At 49.7% G+C, this 15816-nt stretch overlaps 1 protein-coding gene across 11 annotated transcripts in view; it reads left to right on the top strand.

Annotated features, from left to right (window-relative positions):
• Positions 1–15816, top strand: part of SH3PXD2A (SH3 and PX domains 2A) — a 246105-nt gene that overhangs the window by 6222 nt on the left and 224067 nt on the right. The gene's annotated exons all lie outside the window — the stretch shown is intronic.

Raw genomic sequence — 15816 nt, 5'->3', positions numbered from 1 at the left:
GAGGGGGGACTGGGGGAAGGGGGAGGGGACTGGGGGGAGGGGAGAGGGGACGGGGGAAGGGGGACGGTGAGCCACAAGAAAGCCCCTCTCATGCCCCCGAGTAACCTCCAGGCAGGTCACATCAGCAACAGGTGCTGAGCAGAGTCCAGCAAGGATGTCAAGGTGCAGGGAGAAGGGGAAGAACCCATCTGTGAGTACCTACTGTGTGCCAGGCAGTGCAGAAGAGACCCTTCAGAGGGGATTTTACTTAAGCGTCATAACAATCCCGTGAAGTAGGTAGGTGTTTTTATCCCCACTTTACAGGTGTGCAAATTGAGGCCCAGAGAGTTTATGTGACTCTCACTGTAATTCAGTGGCAAGGCTGGGATTCTTACTCTGGCCTCTGACACCCGAGTCTGTGAGCTTGTCACTTTCTTCCGCATTAGAGCTGGGGCAGTGAGAGAGGGGCATGAAAATAACCGAGGAGTCCGGGCAGCACCTCCTGAGAGGATGACGTGTATCTGGAAGGCTGTGTTGTTGGAGAGCCCCTGGGCTCTGGTATCCCTGGGCCAGAATCCTGTCTCTACCACTTACTACGTGGGACCCGGTGCAAGTTACTTCTCGCTCTGTGCCTCAGTTTCCTCATCTGTTAAACACAAACAAAACAAAATGAGGGGGAAATAGGACCTAGCTCAAAGGGTTGTGCTGAAGGGTAAATGAGTTAATAAATGTCAAGACCGTAGAACAGTACCTGGCACATATTAGGTGCAACATAGGGATTTGTTCTAATACTGATTAAGTCCTAAAGCTTCAGAAGGGGGAGCTCTCTCTGAACTGGAGTTTTCAGGGAAGACTGGCTGGCGAAGGCAGGCTTCACGCTAGGCCTTGAGGAGTAATTAGGATTTGGATGGGAAAGAGTAGGATTTAGGTGGGAAAAAGAGGAGAAGGCCATTCCAAGAAAGGGAAAAGCAAAGGTGCCGGAGGCGGGACGTGCAAAGAAACCGCGGACAAAACCCAGGTGGGGCAGAGGATGGGGAGGAAGGGTGGGCTGGCTTCTGAGGGTCTCACATGCCAGCCGAGGGAATTCAGAGTTTATTGTTACACCTCCGCACGTTCTTCTCCTCCCAAGGATTGCAGGGAAAGGGGAGCTGCTTGTCACTCTGGGTCCCTTCTGGTGGCCTCCAGAGCTGGCTCTAGGACTGTTGTTGCAGCCGTGGTGGGAACAGAGCTACATGGAACCGTTTCTGTAGCTCTGCGTTGGGGACTCTTTTTTTTTTTTTTTTTTAACATCTTTATTGGAGTATAATTGCTTTACAGTGGTGTGTTAGTTTCTGCTTTATAACAAAGTGAATCAGTTATACATATACATATGTTCCCATATCTCTTCCCTCTTGCGTCTCCCTCCCTCACCCCCTCCCTAGCCCACCCCTCCAGGTGGTCACAAAGCCCATTTGCGTTGGGGACTCTCTAGCTGCAGGCCGAGCCCAGCCCCTCTCTGTTTATAGCTCTTACTTCGAGGGGTCAGGCTGCCTCATAAAAGTTGATTGCACCCCAGAGGTCTTGGGGAGGGAGGGTGGAGGAGGGGGAGGGGAATAGCAAGGAATGAGGCGTCAGCTGCTTTGGGCCACATCCATGGAGGGCCCCGCCGGCAGGGCCTGAGGTCATGGTGGTCATTTCCATCCCCAACCGCAGCGCTGCCGCTAAAGCACCCCGGTGGCAAGAGAGAGGAGACCCCGTCCTTGGAGGGTCTGGAGGCTAATACCAAACAGCTTGCTGGGAGCCCCGGATGAAGTCTCAGTGTTACCTGAAACTTTCAGGCCAACGCTGTCTTCTATTTCAGCATCTCTCTGAACCTGTTTTAGTTATAAAGACAGTGCTTCAAAGTACCTCTTCATTTATTTAACCCTCATCCCACTGCCAGATATTCCAGTAAGCCTGATTCTTTAGGGAAAATGTAATAATAAAAATAACAGCTAACAGTTCTGAATGCTTTCTACGTGGTGAGTTTTACACGGAAACTCTCAAAGCAGCCCGCCGAAGCATGTAGTTACTGCTGGCATCCATGTCGTGCTGGTAAGGACGCTGAGGCCCAGAGAGCTTAAGGGAGTTGCCAAACACCACACAGCTAAGAAGCTGCGTGTGGAGAGGCACCTGCAATGACCCAGGCCTGCTGACTCCGGAGCTGGCCTTGTCCCCATAGAAGCCTCGCAGCCGGCCCTCCATCACATGCCGCACCTGGGGAGACCGGGCCCCAAGGAGATTCCACCTGAGGCCTGGCTGGTTGGCTTCTCAAGATGTGAGACCTTCCACATGTCACCTTCCCCACTTGATCTCCATTTGCCCATCTAGTAAATGGGCTGACTGCTTCCTTTCTGCCTTGTAGAGGGGAGGGTGGATAGGAAAGCTGCTTTGGAAAACGCTGAGCCCAGAGAAAATAGCTATGTGAAGGGGTCCTAGATCCCTCAGTCTGGTTTCTTAATCATTTGTGAAGGGGATGCTTTACAAAAAGAAACTTTTCCTGATGCCAGGGAATTTTTAGACAAGGTTTCCTACCATACTACCTCCCCTGAGAAGCCTATAGCCAGGGTTGACTCAGGACCTCTTTAGGCCCCCCCAGTGAAGATGTTTTCTGGAAAACCACCTCTGGGAACTACACTTTGCTTCTTTCCAAGCCTGTCAGTTTTGTGAATGGAAGAGGCAGAGCTATTTCCAGTCCCATCTCCCCCGGCTGTTACCTGAGGGGAGGAAGTGACATCCAGGGGGGCTGAGCTAGCAAAGGGGAAACAGCTGTGCTTTCTGCCCCTCCCTCGGCTGCTTTCTCTGGCCCTTTGCTGTCATTTCCCTTTGCCTGTGAGGAAGCCACCCTCCCGAGGCCTGGGTGGAGGTGCACGGTAGGGTTGGGGCAGGATTCCTTCCTCTGTGTGTGTCAGTGCAGCATAAATTATGCAGTGGGACGTTTTGGGCCCTCCTGTCTGTCTCTGGACTCACTCCCTGGAGTGTGAACCAGACCTGACAGAAATTGATCACTCAGGGAGTGGGGGTGGGGTGCTGCCCAATGCTGATAGTGAACTTGCAGGGTCAGGGATGGCGTGGGTGTGGGCCAGGCTTTATTTCTGCCTGTCACTGCGTGGTCCCCAGTAGAGAGCCCTGGCTCTTTTCCTTTTTCCAGGACTATTCTCACTCAGTAACAAAGGAGACCTTGACCTCTATTACATGGGCACCATCATCATAAGAGCTACCACGTATTGAATCCCTATTTTGTGCCAGGCCTCTTGTTTATAATCTCTGGTCCTGACACAGCCCCGAAGGTATGCATCTTTAACCCCATTTTACGCATATGGAGACTGAGGTTCAGAAAGTTGAGGTTGCATCGTTAGTTAAGCACAAAGCCAGGTGTATTTGGGCCCCTACCTCCAGGCGGTGCCTGTTTCACACTGTCACTGTGACTTGCACATTGGTCCCTCTCCTGGGCTGCCCCAGGTTGGGGGTTGGGGAGCTTCTGCCGGCCCAGCGCATTGTCCTCCTGAGGAATAGTGTTCTTTGCGGAGAGAGCCTGCCTTGCTGGCTTTGCCCACCTAAGGGTTCTGAGCGTGAAGGGATTGTCTCTGCTGTTTGAAGCGGCTGCTTTGTAAACTCTTTCATGGTAGGCCCCATTCTGACCCAGCTTTATTCCGTTTCCTGATGGCCCAGACCCAAAGGGCTATTTTAAGGGCCTTGCCTGTGTGGGAGAATTTCTCTTTGTAGCAACAGTGAGGGAGGCCTGGCTGTCCTGGCATGGTGCTGGCAGTGGGGCTCCGAGAGAGCGAAACTCTTGCCTGAATTCTGCCTCCTGGGCAGAATTCACTGGGCTCTCAGCACAGGGCCTGGCACCCGGAAGGGACACGGTCACTTGTCAGCGAGGGTAGGGCTTCCAGAGGTGGCTGCCCAGGGATTTCTGCTGATCTAAGCCCCGGTGGCGTGGCAAACTGATCCTTCTCTCGCAGAGTTAAGGCCTGTCATAGGACAATGTCTGGACTTTGGTTTCAAGCCGGAGTTAATGATTTACTTTAGTCATCGCTCATTGGCAACTGGAGAAAAGCAGCCTCATTTTCCCCATGATTGCTGGATGTGGCAGCTCCTGGGCAGGGATAGTGGGGAAGTTGAGTCTGAGAGTGTGTGAGTGGAGCCCTTCTAGGTGCAGGCACGGGGCTAGGGCTTCTCATCCACCATCTTCTTTAATTCCCGCTGCCACCCTGAGCATCACCCCTGTCGCATAGCCAAAGAAGCAGGGGCTCAGGGAGGTGCAGCATCTTGCCCCGCATCACAGGGCCATGAATGGTGAAAGCCAGGGTTTGAACCCAGATCTCTGCAGTGATGAAAGCCCGTGATGGTTCCACTGTGGTCCCTGCAGATTTGATGGATTACCCACCCCACAAAGGTTAGGTTGCTAGGTAGGAGTACTTCTCTTTTTTCCCTGCCCTCAGCTGGGAGGCATCCACACATACCAAAACTAGCTGCACTGGGTTTTTCTCTACGCTCTCTGCCCTCCCTCAGACTCTGGTCTCCGCGGCTGTATTTCTCCCTCTGCTGCACGCACCCATGCGAGTCTCGTCCCTGATCTGTGGCTGTGCTAGGCTATGGAACGCTGAGATCACTGCCCTGGGCTTAAGAAAGGAAGTCAGCCCAAAGGGCATATGCACAGTGGGCCTTCCCTTGGAAGGCTGGGGCCCTGCAGCTTTATAGTGGCTTTGTCTCCCGAGAGCTTCCCGAGAGGCTGGGAGACTAGGAAGCACATCACGTGGGTCCCTGATAAAACTTCAAGGGTCTAGATTAAATCTTGGTCATCTGCCCACTCTGACCTTCCCCCAGAGCCCCTCCATTAACATGTGATGTGGTTGGAGCTGGTATTTGGGATCAGATAACAAACCTCTTGCTACCTAGAAGGGACCCCTAGCAAGGTCTGGCCTCTATTTGGAGATTCAAATTTTTATTCCCCTTGAACTCGTGTCCAGAGGCACTTTTTAAAGCCTGGTCCTTCAGAAGCTCCAGCTGCTGGGGGTTCTACCTCCTGTCCGCGAGGATGGTGGCTAGCATGGCACTGTGGTTGGAAGCAGGGAGCAGTTTATTTCCCAGGCACTTTCAGCCTGCTCCTTGCTCAGGCTAAACTAGGCTCTGGCAACTGGAGCTAGCCCCAGGGAGGGCCTCAGGTGGCAGCAGTTGGAAGTTGAGGGCGAGAGGATGGGGGCAGAGCACCGACTCCCCTGATACGTGGGCTCAGGCTCAGAAGCCCTTACTACCTTGTTTCACTTGTTCAAATTTCTTCCCTGTCATGGGCCTCAACTTTCTAATCTGTAAGATGAGAATAATAGTAGTAATAATAACAACACTTAGCCCATTTGGTTGTTACTCAGCATAGTGCTGGGGACATGACTGTTGTTCAGTAGATGGCAGCTGTTGTTATTATTATCTTGGTCATCCTTCATGGTTTTGCTTCGTTTCTGCCACCTCCCAGAAGCTTCCAAGACTTCTCCTCTTACAGTGTTTTCTGTCTGTGAATTTTTGCAAAGTTTATTGTTTTAACCTCTCCTGTAACTCTTACCAAGAATGGCCTTGGGTTGCTCAGTTTGGGGCAAGCCTATGTCTCCTGTGCCTGATTGATGGAAAAGCCCATTGTGGGGTGGACCTTAATCTGATGCTTATTTGTATTCATTCATTCATTCATTCAATCAATCAATCAACATTTGAATGTTTACTATGTGCCAGGCACTGGGAACACAGCAGGACAGATAAAAATCCCTGCCCTTTTGGAGCTCACATTCTGATAGGGGGAGGGAAATAATAAACAAAACTGGTGAAATATGTAGTGTGCTAGATGGGGGATAAATGCTGTAGAGAAAACTAAGCGAGCTGAGGGAGACAGGGAATGGCAGTGGTGATGGGAGTTGCTGTGCTATTTTATAGAGTGTGGCCAGGGACAGCTCCCCTGTATTGTGATTTTTAAGTAAGATCTGAAGGAGGAGAGGGAGTGAGGCCTGTGGATATTTGGAGCAAAAATGGTTGAGAGAGAGGGAACAGCAAGTGCTAAGGCCCTGAGGTAGGACTACGCCTAGCCTTTTCAGAGAAGAGCAAGAGGCTGGTGTGGCCCAGTGGCATGAGCAGGAGGGAGAGCAGTGGGCAGTGAGGTCAGACAGCTGAAGAGCTCCAGCTGCGCCTGTGTCCCTCCCAGCACCAGGCCGGGTGCTCTGCTCAGCAATGAGGCATCCTCTTGACTTGCTGAAGACAGAAACTGGTCAAAACACGGCTGGAGAGGTCGCTCTGGGGACTGTTTGGGGTTTGACCCTGACGCCCCAAGAGGGATTCTGTGGGGAAATACAGCCTCCATCAGCAACGTCTTGGATAGCAACTCGGGAGTTTCACTTAGGGAGTTTCACTCACTGAACATTAGTTTTGTACCTACTGTGTGCAAGGCACCATGCTGAAAGCAGTCCCTCCAGCTGGGAGCTAGAGGGTCGGGAGCTCCTGCAAAGGCAGCAGCCTCCACATCCTTTCATCTTTAAACTCCCTCCCTCATGCTAGCTGACTGTCTGGATCACAGTAGGTCCTTGAGCAGTGAAATAAATCTGTAGACGAAGGCTTTATCCTGTTAAACCCCCTTCCTCCTACCCCACTTGTATTTTTTAAAGAACCACAGCTTTTAACTTACAATTGTGGCAATTGGTCATTTGAAATGTAGAATATATATTCCTATCGTTATAATACTGTAAATGGTGGTAAAATTCTCAGGCCATTCCACCAAAACCTTACTCATCCATGGAGTAGATGGAATTATAGCACCAAGAACCAGATGTCTCTAGTTCACCTATATCACGGGCTAGCCTGGGAACTTAAATTCCATGTGTAATAGCCAGGGAACTGTCCTCCAGTGTTCATAGTGAGAAGGAAACTTCCAGGCTAACTGATGATGGTGATGATGATGATGATAATATTAGGAGCACGAATTATGTGCCAGCCATTCTTCTAAGCACTTTACTCTTTACAACAACCTGATGAGAAGAGCACTCTTATGGTCCTTACTTTATTGATGAGAGAACAAAGACACAGAGAGGTTAATTTACCAATGGTCATAAGCTAGGAGGGGGCAGGGCCGGGGTTCAGAGCCAGGCAGTGGGGCTCCGAAGTCCTTCGGGAAACCTCTTATGTCCTGGCCTTCCAGGGAATCCTGCCAGCCAGGCTGCCAGAGCCTAGCCTGGCCATCCACAGACCTTAGTTAACAAGTGTCAGAGTTGGGAACCGAAGCCACTGGTGGCAGGCAGGAGCGGCCCCTCTTTGTTCCTGAGACAGGAAAAGCCATTTGTTCCTGGAGCCTGACACTGCAGGGGGTGGGTTTGCTGGGCATGGTTGTCTTCCTGGGCCATTTACAAGTCCAGCACTTGGGGCTGGGGTGGGGAGCACTGTATCTGTTGGTGGAGAGGCCAGATTAGAGCGTCTGGCAAGATGTTTCTGACACCTAGGCCATTCAGCTCAACCAAGCTCAGCAGGTGACCAGGGATGTTGCTTTAGCTGGGAGGGGGCACCCTCCCCATTCTGCCCTGTTCAGTTTATTGTTAGAATGAGCTGGGCCTTAACCAGTCCTTCCTTTCTCCCTGGGCCCCAAAATAAACAGCAGCTGTTGGCTGTATCGTCTCTGTCGGCTGCCAGTCTGTCAACAGCCCCTAGCTCTAGTTTGCCCCCCTCTTTGGGTTTAATGCCATGGGGCATTGGGGACCCTACAGAGCCTGCCTTGCTGGCCAGCTGGTGTGCCCTGGCATGCCCTCTCCCAGGCAGTGCTGGCCTGTTGGCCGCACACTGGCATTGTCCCCTTGTGCCCTGCAGGGAGGCAGGTCCTCATGGTGGTCACAAACTCAGGCTCCAGAGTCTGACATCGGTTCTGCTCCTGGCTCTGCCATTTAGCTGGTGACCTTGGGCAGGTAGCCTAACTCTGAGCCTGTTTCCTTCTCTGTAAAATCCGGCCATGGGTTCTAGATCCTGGTATCCTGTGAGGATTGAGACCAGTGCTATCAAGGCAGTGCTGTCTGGCTTCTGCCATTGAAGCCAGACTGGCTGATCTGAGTCCTCGCTTTGGCACTTAGGAGCTTTGTGCCCTCGGGGCAGGTGCTGGGGTTCTCCTCACCTAGGTTTTCTCATCTGTACAACGTGGATAATAAAAGCATCTCCCAGGCTGGTGGTGAGGATTAAAGGAGCTGTGTCAAGCACAGAGTAGGAGCTCAATGAATGGAATAACATGTGCTCCCTTTGACAGATAAGGCAGCATCCCCTAAAAGCGTCGTCCGAGCGCTAACAGGATTACTTCTCCCCTGACCATTGCATCTGCGTGGCTGTGCCGATTTGCTTGGCTTTGTTTCTACCCCGCGTTCAGAACTTCCACTTGAGGGGCTGGGGGTTGGGGAGCGGTGCGGTAGAACCGGTTATAAAGCAGGACGGAGGCGTGAGAAAGGAGAGCTGGGATTTCTGTTCTACTTGGCAGTGGTTCTGCTGATGTAACATAAGAAATGGGAAGAAGACCGGGTCCGAGGCCATGGACTGCCTTCAGCTGCTGGGCAGATCCCCCATGGTGTTGACCAGTTTTCTCTGCTGACGTGTGAGCCCCAAGATGTTCTTTCATGTGATCTCCACAACCTCCCCGTGGGCCAGCCCGCCTTGGCTCCGTACTCTGGGAAACCCTTGTGTTCTTTGGCTGTTCCTTGCAATTACCCTCCCTTGTGGAAAGCTCGTACTGGGAACCCCTATGAGAGCATCCAGACCCAGAAGTCATCATTCTCAAAAAGAAAAAAAACGGCACTTGACCCCAATTGTGTTGAGCTTCAGTGCTACGTGCCGCTGTGGGCACACCAACCCCCCAAGTAAAGAGACCCTCACTCAGCAGGGAGCATTTGCACTGTCTCCCCAGGAGCCTGGTCCTTAAACAGGTGGCTGGGCCGGCTGTCTTGTCTCCTCCATGCTGTTCTTGCCAGTTCTTGTCCCAGGAGAGAGCTTAATGGCAGTTCCATTCCCAACTGTTCAGGGATGACCCTTTCTGATAGACTGGTGAGGAGAATGAGTCTGCACTTTCGAGAGGAATGTGGCAAAGTAGTTTAGAGCAGGGGCTCTGGAACCAGATTGCCTAAATCTAAGTTTCTCCTCTCCCATTTACTTCTGTGTGACCTTGGGCAAGTCACTTAACCTCTCTGTGCTTCAGGTTCCTGTTCTGTAAAATGGGGATAATAATAGTACCTTCCTCATAGGATTGTTGGGAGGATTAAATGAGATAATGATGATAAAAGCACTTATAACAGTGCCTGGGGCAGAGTTAGTGCTACCTAAGGGTTACTGTTGTTATCTGAGCTGGCAGGGCAGGTGCAGTCTGCTTCCTATCAGCCTGACGGATATATATATAGAAGCCTTGAGAAGATGCCTGGGGTTTGTGACAGAGGCATCTGGGATGGAGCTTGTGCCATGTTCTAGAGGAAGGGGGTGTAAAGATTCAGACAAGTGTTCCAAAGCTGACTCCACCATTTCCTAGCTGAGTGCCGCCAGCGAGTTGCTGACCTCTCTCAGCTCAGTTTCCTCAGCTGACTGTGCCCACGCCTTCCTCGTAGGGTCATTGTAAGAACCCAAGACAGGGTAAATAAAGCATCTAGTAGTTTCTCTTCTTTCCTTTAAATGGTGGCCATTTAAACAGCCTTGTGGTTTTGCAAGGGGACCAGGGGCATGGTCAGTGGGCTCCAGCCTGACCTTTCTGGCTGGGAGCCTTGAATTACACTTTTTCCACACCTCTCCTTTCATGAGCAGCCTCTGGGTGTTTATTGCAGCAGGGCTGCCCATGCAGAAGGTGACGGTGCCTCCTGCGGGTACCATCAGTATCCCAGGTTGTCAGGCTCCTCACAAACAGTCTTGCTGCCTCTGAGGGACCTGCTAGGAAGGGCTGTAGGTCTCCTTCCTGTTTCACAGATAGGAAAGGCTCAGAGAGGCACATGACTTCTGTGATTGTGGAGGACACCGTTGATGCCCCGCCCCATATGCCCAGGGCTCACCTGAGTTCACCTGCAGCGGTTTCCAGCATGCTGGCAGCTCCCCTCCTCGAGTTTTCCCCACTGTCGCCTCTCCCCGCCTCACTTCTCTGGGCGAGGGCTGCCTCCAGCAAGGGCACCACAGGAACTTGCTCTACCCAAGCAGGTGCAGCTGAGGAAGGCCAGGGGAGGGGGCGGAGGCGAGTTGTCATTCCGTCATTCCGTCATCCCATCATCCCAGGGAGTTGATAGCTCAGCTGCCTGCTCTCCACTGGGACAATTCGGAGGCGATTTCCAGCCAGAACCTCAGAGGATCCCCAGCAGGACTGAGCCCCAATGCCCACAGCAGTAAATTGGCCATTAAGTACCCTTTATTGGCCTTTATCCTTTCCTGGTCTCGCTCTCCATACTTCCTCACTTGGGATTCCCGGAATCATCTCCCTAATAAACAGCCTGTACCCAAGGCCTTGCCTTAGGGTCTGCTTTGGAATGAACCCAAACTATGATAGCAAACTCCTCCTTCTAGCAAGTGGTGGGGCAAGAACTGAGAACCTCTGTCCGTGACTCAGTTCCCCAGGCCGTGCTGTCTTTCTGGAGGTTCCTGGGGCTCTTGTTATAGAGGAGTCAGGATCCTTGTTTGATACAGGTTTTTTTTAAGCTAATAAGAGGCATGAGTCATTGTGGACAGGGCTGAAGAATACTTGATCAATACAGCAGCTTCTGGGGGCCTCATCAGAGAAGGAGCCCAGTCAATGCAAACATGACGGAGAAGCTGGGCCTTGAACACGTGGGAATCTGACCTTGTATAAACTTGCCTCAGGAAAGAAATAAACAAACAAGGGACTTATGGATAAATAGAAGTCTAGTATCTTTATCCATCATAGGTCAGGCTGGGAGGAGCAGTGTAAGTGTCTGAGGAAATGAGGTCGGGGGCTGCTGGCCTCTGTGCCCAGGTACAAGGTGACATAATGTGAGCAAGACACTCTGTCATTTGTATCTGCTGTAATCTGGCTAGTTGGCGGGGAGTTAGGCATTACAAACATTAAAGCTTCTTGTGATAGTGTTTGAAATTGTGGTGAGACTGGGTGTCCTTATAGATGGTGAAAGCATCTTTAAGAAAATAGAAAAAAGGAGGAATGTGTGTGTGTGTGTGTTTGAGTGTGGGATGCATGTGTATTTGGAGATGTGTAATATCTGTGTGTGTGTTTGGGTGTGGTGTGTTATGGGGGGTGTATTTGGGGATATCTTGTGTGTGTGTTGCAGGGTGTTTGGGGATTGTGTCTGGGTGGTGTATTAGTATATATCTGTTTGGGAGTGTGTGTTTATATGTGTGTGCATTTTGTGTGTGGGGTGTGTGTGTGTGTGTGTGTGTGTGTGTGTGTGTGTGTGTGTGTGTGTGTGTGTGTAGTACAAGCTGTTGGGCCATTGTCCATCAGGCATATTCCTGGGGCCATCTTTTATCCTTGAGAACTCCTTACGGTCAGGCTAGGGGGTCCCAAAATACTTAGATTTTAGTATAAAATGAAATCATAGACCCTCACATATACTTACCCTAACGACCTTTTCTCCTTTGCTCCAGTGCCTCTTCTGAGTCAGGCAGGTTTACACAGACCTCATTTCACTCTCACAAAAGAAAGATGGTATTGCTCCCATTTTTATAGGCAAGGAAACTGGGAATTGGGAAGGTTAAGTCACTCACTCAAGGTGACACAGCTAGTAAGTAGCAGAGCTGGGATCTGACCGACCTCTGAACTTCCACCCCCTGCCCCCTCCACCCACGTGGGGTGAGCTGGTGGGTGGGATTCTGCCGTGACTTTGCACGTGCAGAAAGGGCCCTCTTCTCCATCCAGGGCACTTGCTCTAGGAACACGACTTCTACCTTCAGAGGAGGCCCCGGAAGAAGACGTGCAGGATCAGGAAGGCTGTGAGGCAGGGCTGTGTGAAGTAGGCTGGTGTAGACGCGCCAGAGGACCTGATCCCAGGAAAGAGTTGTGACCCGGGGTGGGGGAGATGGAGGAGAGACTCTAGAAGCAAGGGAGGAATTGAGAAGGGAAGCTAGAAGAGGCCTTGAGTTCCTCCCCTGGGCCTCAAGGAGAGGGTATGTACACATTTTTGCTGGGTAAGGAATCTTATGCCTGGTTTTATCCTCCAAGAGCAAACGTCCATCTCTCTCCTGTTTTACTCTGAGCCAGTTACGTGTCCAGGTGTGTGGGGCTGGGGCAATGCGGACCTGTCCGTGTTATCTGTTACGTGATCTAACCCCTGATAAGGGGACGCACAGAGAAACAGGCCTTCCCTACCTGGATTCCTGGAAGGAAGAGAGGGTGGCCATTTCGTCAGTGTGCGTTCTTGGCAGACAGAGGCAGTGGGGCCCCTGGGCTTGCCTGGCTTAGATTTTAGTAAGCCTCCGAGTGCCTCACAAGCCACAGGAGCTCACATCAGACAGTAGGGAATCCCATGGAAGCTTCGGTCCCAGATGTGAGTCTGGGTGGGGCATTTGGGACTTATTCATGGGGTTCAGATACCCTTGGGTTCCCAGAGCTGCTGGGAGAGGGCCCCCTGGTACCCAGCCAGCTCAGTGACCCCAAGCAACTCCTCAGGAGCAGACAGTTCCTGCCACTGTCCCTGAGAACCTTAAAGGGCCACCTCTGCCCCACCCATATCCCCCGAACATCAGCCAGGATGAACCCAGGGAAGCAGGTGGATTCACGCAAGGCAGCCTGAGAAGCCCAAATTTTCAAAAGCCATCCTCTAATAAGTTCCCAGCCCCAATGCTATTAATATTAGGCGTTAACCTAATACAGTGTTAACCCTGTGGACTTGTTTGGCTCTCTGCTGACGTGGATTAGGATGGGTTAGAGTGCAGCAGTTACAGGCGAGGCCGAGTCCCTCACAAGCCACGAGACTTTGAGCAAATTATTTAATCTCCCCGAGCCTCAGTTTCCTTATCTGTAAAATAGGGATAATAAAAGTACCACAAACTCATAGAGCTGGTGGCTGGCATCAAAGCATTATGAATGATAAAAATATAGGAAACAGCAAGAGCTGGGCATCCTCGTGTAGCTCCCCGCGTTAAGGCAGTAGATAGCCCACATTGATGCTCTTAGCCCCCCTCCCTTTTTGGGAACAGTTTTATTGAGATATAATTCTCATACCATACAACCAACCCATTTAAAGTATACATTTTAGTATATTCATAGAATTGTGCAACCACTACCACAGTCAATTTTAGAACATTTTTATTACCCCAAGAAGCAAGTGTGCTTTAGCCATCACTTCCAACCTCCCTACCCACACCCCCACTGGTCCCAAGCCCTTGGAAACCACTAATTTTCTTTCTATCCTTATGGATTTGCCTATTCTGGACATTTTATATAAACGGAACCATCAACTACGTGGTCTTTTGTGACTGGCTTTCTTTCACTAATGTAACACTTTCAAGGTTCATCCACCATCAGCCCTTTTGATGGCTTATAGCGTGAGCTTGATTCATTCGCTGTGCTGGCCCAGGAGCCCTGGGCACAAACCCTCACCGTGACTTTGGTAAGGCTGGCCTGCAGTCCTGAATGCAGGTTCCACTGGACCATTTCCTCTCTCTGCCCTTTGGAGCATGTGGATTTTTCTCTCCTACTCTACTGTTTTGAAACTGGTTGAGGCTGGATCTTGTAGGAAATGTTGAATGCGCCTGCAGTTTATTCCCATTACTTCCTCTGGCCTGGTCAGCAGCTTGGGGGCAGGGTGGAAACTGTGCAAAGTCTTTACTCATCGGTTCCCCCGGGACTCTCTTTCCGGGAGGGGATGGGGAGAGAGACAACAAAGCGTCTTTATTTGTTTTTAGTGTTGACTAACTTCCCAGCCCTCTTACCAAGTTCTGGTGAAAGTTGCTGGGTTCCTGGTCAGGCTCTCTTCCCTCGAGACGCAGGGTCATGGGACTTCTCTCTTGGGGGCAGCTGATGGGGAAGTCGCCAAGTGTTTTGGAGTTCTCTGCGTGTGGAGTCAGACTGCATTTGTTTCTCCTCTAGCTAGAGCTGGTCCAGTGCAAAACTGGGAATCCATTAGGAGGCAAGTAACAAAATCCCATCTAAAACTATCTTAAAAACCATACGGAAATTTATCATCTTACTTTGAAGTAAGATGTAAGTAGAAAGTAGAAGTAGATAGAAAAAAATTATAATTAAAAAAACTATCCTATTAATGAACATATAGATAGTTTTCAACTTTTTTATTTTTGCCATTATAAACAGTACTGCCCTAAACATCCATATATATATATATATATATATATATATATATATATATATATAGGCTACTATTTTTGTAGGATAAATTATCAAAGCGACACTGATAGGTAAGAGTGTCTGGGGTTTATGTTAGGTAGGTCAGTCCACATTTAATCTATTTTCCTATTCTGTCTGTGTCTAAATCCATACAATGAGAACTGATACTTCCAGTGAAGACCCTTGTGGATCCCTGATGTTTGTGGAATCAATTTAGGAACGCTGTATTATCTTGCATCCCCGTCCTTCCCAATCAATGGCTGAGCATCAGGCTAAAGTAATGTTTAAAAGCAAAAGACACAACGTAAAGGACTTTTTGGTCAACAAGAGTATTTCATATACTCTATACCCTTGAGTATACTACTTAGCAGTTTTGTTCAAGAGATTATGTGATTCCATTGGAACGCACAGGGTGAAATGTCTTAACAATGCCAAGTGTTGGTTAGACTATGAGGAAGTGGGGAACCTCATATGCTACTGATGGAAGCACAGTCCTACCATGTGCCTGAGAAGGAAGAGAACTGGAATATTCTGTGAACTATGGCTACCACTTGGAATAATACAAATGCCCAGGAGAAGAAGATGGATAAATAAATACGGTGTATTCATATGATGGAATTCTGTGCAGTTAAGGTGAATAAGATTTATAAGTTTCAACCTGGAATGATCCCCAAAACAATATTGAGTGAAAAATGCAAGCAAGAGAATATTACCTATTATACCATTTATGTAAATATTATTTATCTAAATTTCATACTATTTCTATAAATTAAAAATTATTCACAAAATAATAGTGTATTATATATATTTACATACGTTTGTGGAAAAAGTATAAAAGCACAGACCAGAAGGATACACACACAAAAATTCATGACACTGGCTGCTTCTGGATGGGGAGAGGGTAATGGGCCTGGGAGGAGAATAAGGGATTTAAACTTTATCCATAATGTTTCTGTTTCTCTTATTTAAAAAATGATAGAATTTTAGCATTTATTTATTTTGAATGGAGTGTGGAAGGATTTGTTATATGTTGCATGTAGTCTTCATTTGTTCATTCATTCTTTCAGCAAAGATTTGTTAAATGCCTACTACATGCCAGGCATTGTTCTAGGTTTGAGACTATATTAGTACACAAAAACAGACAAAAATCCTTGTCCTGGGGAGTTTATATTCCAGTGAAATGTATTGATAAAAAAACAAAACAGGACTTCCCTGGCGGTTAAGACTTCACCTTCCAATGAAGGGGGTGCGAGTTTGATCCCTGGTTGGGGAACTGAGATCCCACATGCCTCTCTGCCAGAAAACCAAAACATAAAACAGAAGCAGTATTGTAACAAATTCAATAAAGACTTTAAAAATGGTCCATGGTCCATGGTCCACATAGGGCTTCCCTGGTGGCGCAGTGGTTGAGAATCCGCCTGCCGATGCAGGGGAGACGGGTTCGTGCCCCGGTCCGGGAAGATCCCACATGCCGCGGAGCGGCTGGGCCCGTGAGCCATGGCCGCTGAGCCTGCGCATCCGGAGCCTGTGCTCCG

Source organism: Physeter macrocephalus, chromosome 20, assembly GCF_002837175.3.
Source record: "Physeter macrocephalus isolate SW-GA chromosome 20, ASM283717v5, whole genome shotgun sequence".
In the NCBI taxonomy this organism is placed as follows: domain Eukaryota; kingdom Metazoa; phylum Chordata; class Mammalia; order Artiodactyla; family Physeteridae; genus Physeter; species Physeter macrocephalus.
Note: the sequence above shows the minus strand (reverse complement) of the source record. Positions and strands in the feature narration are given on the sequence as shown.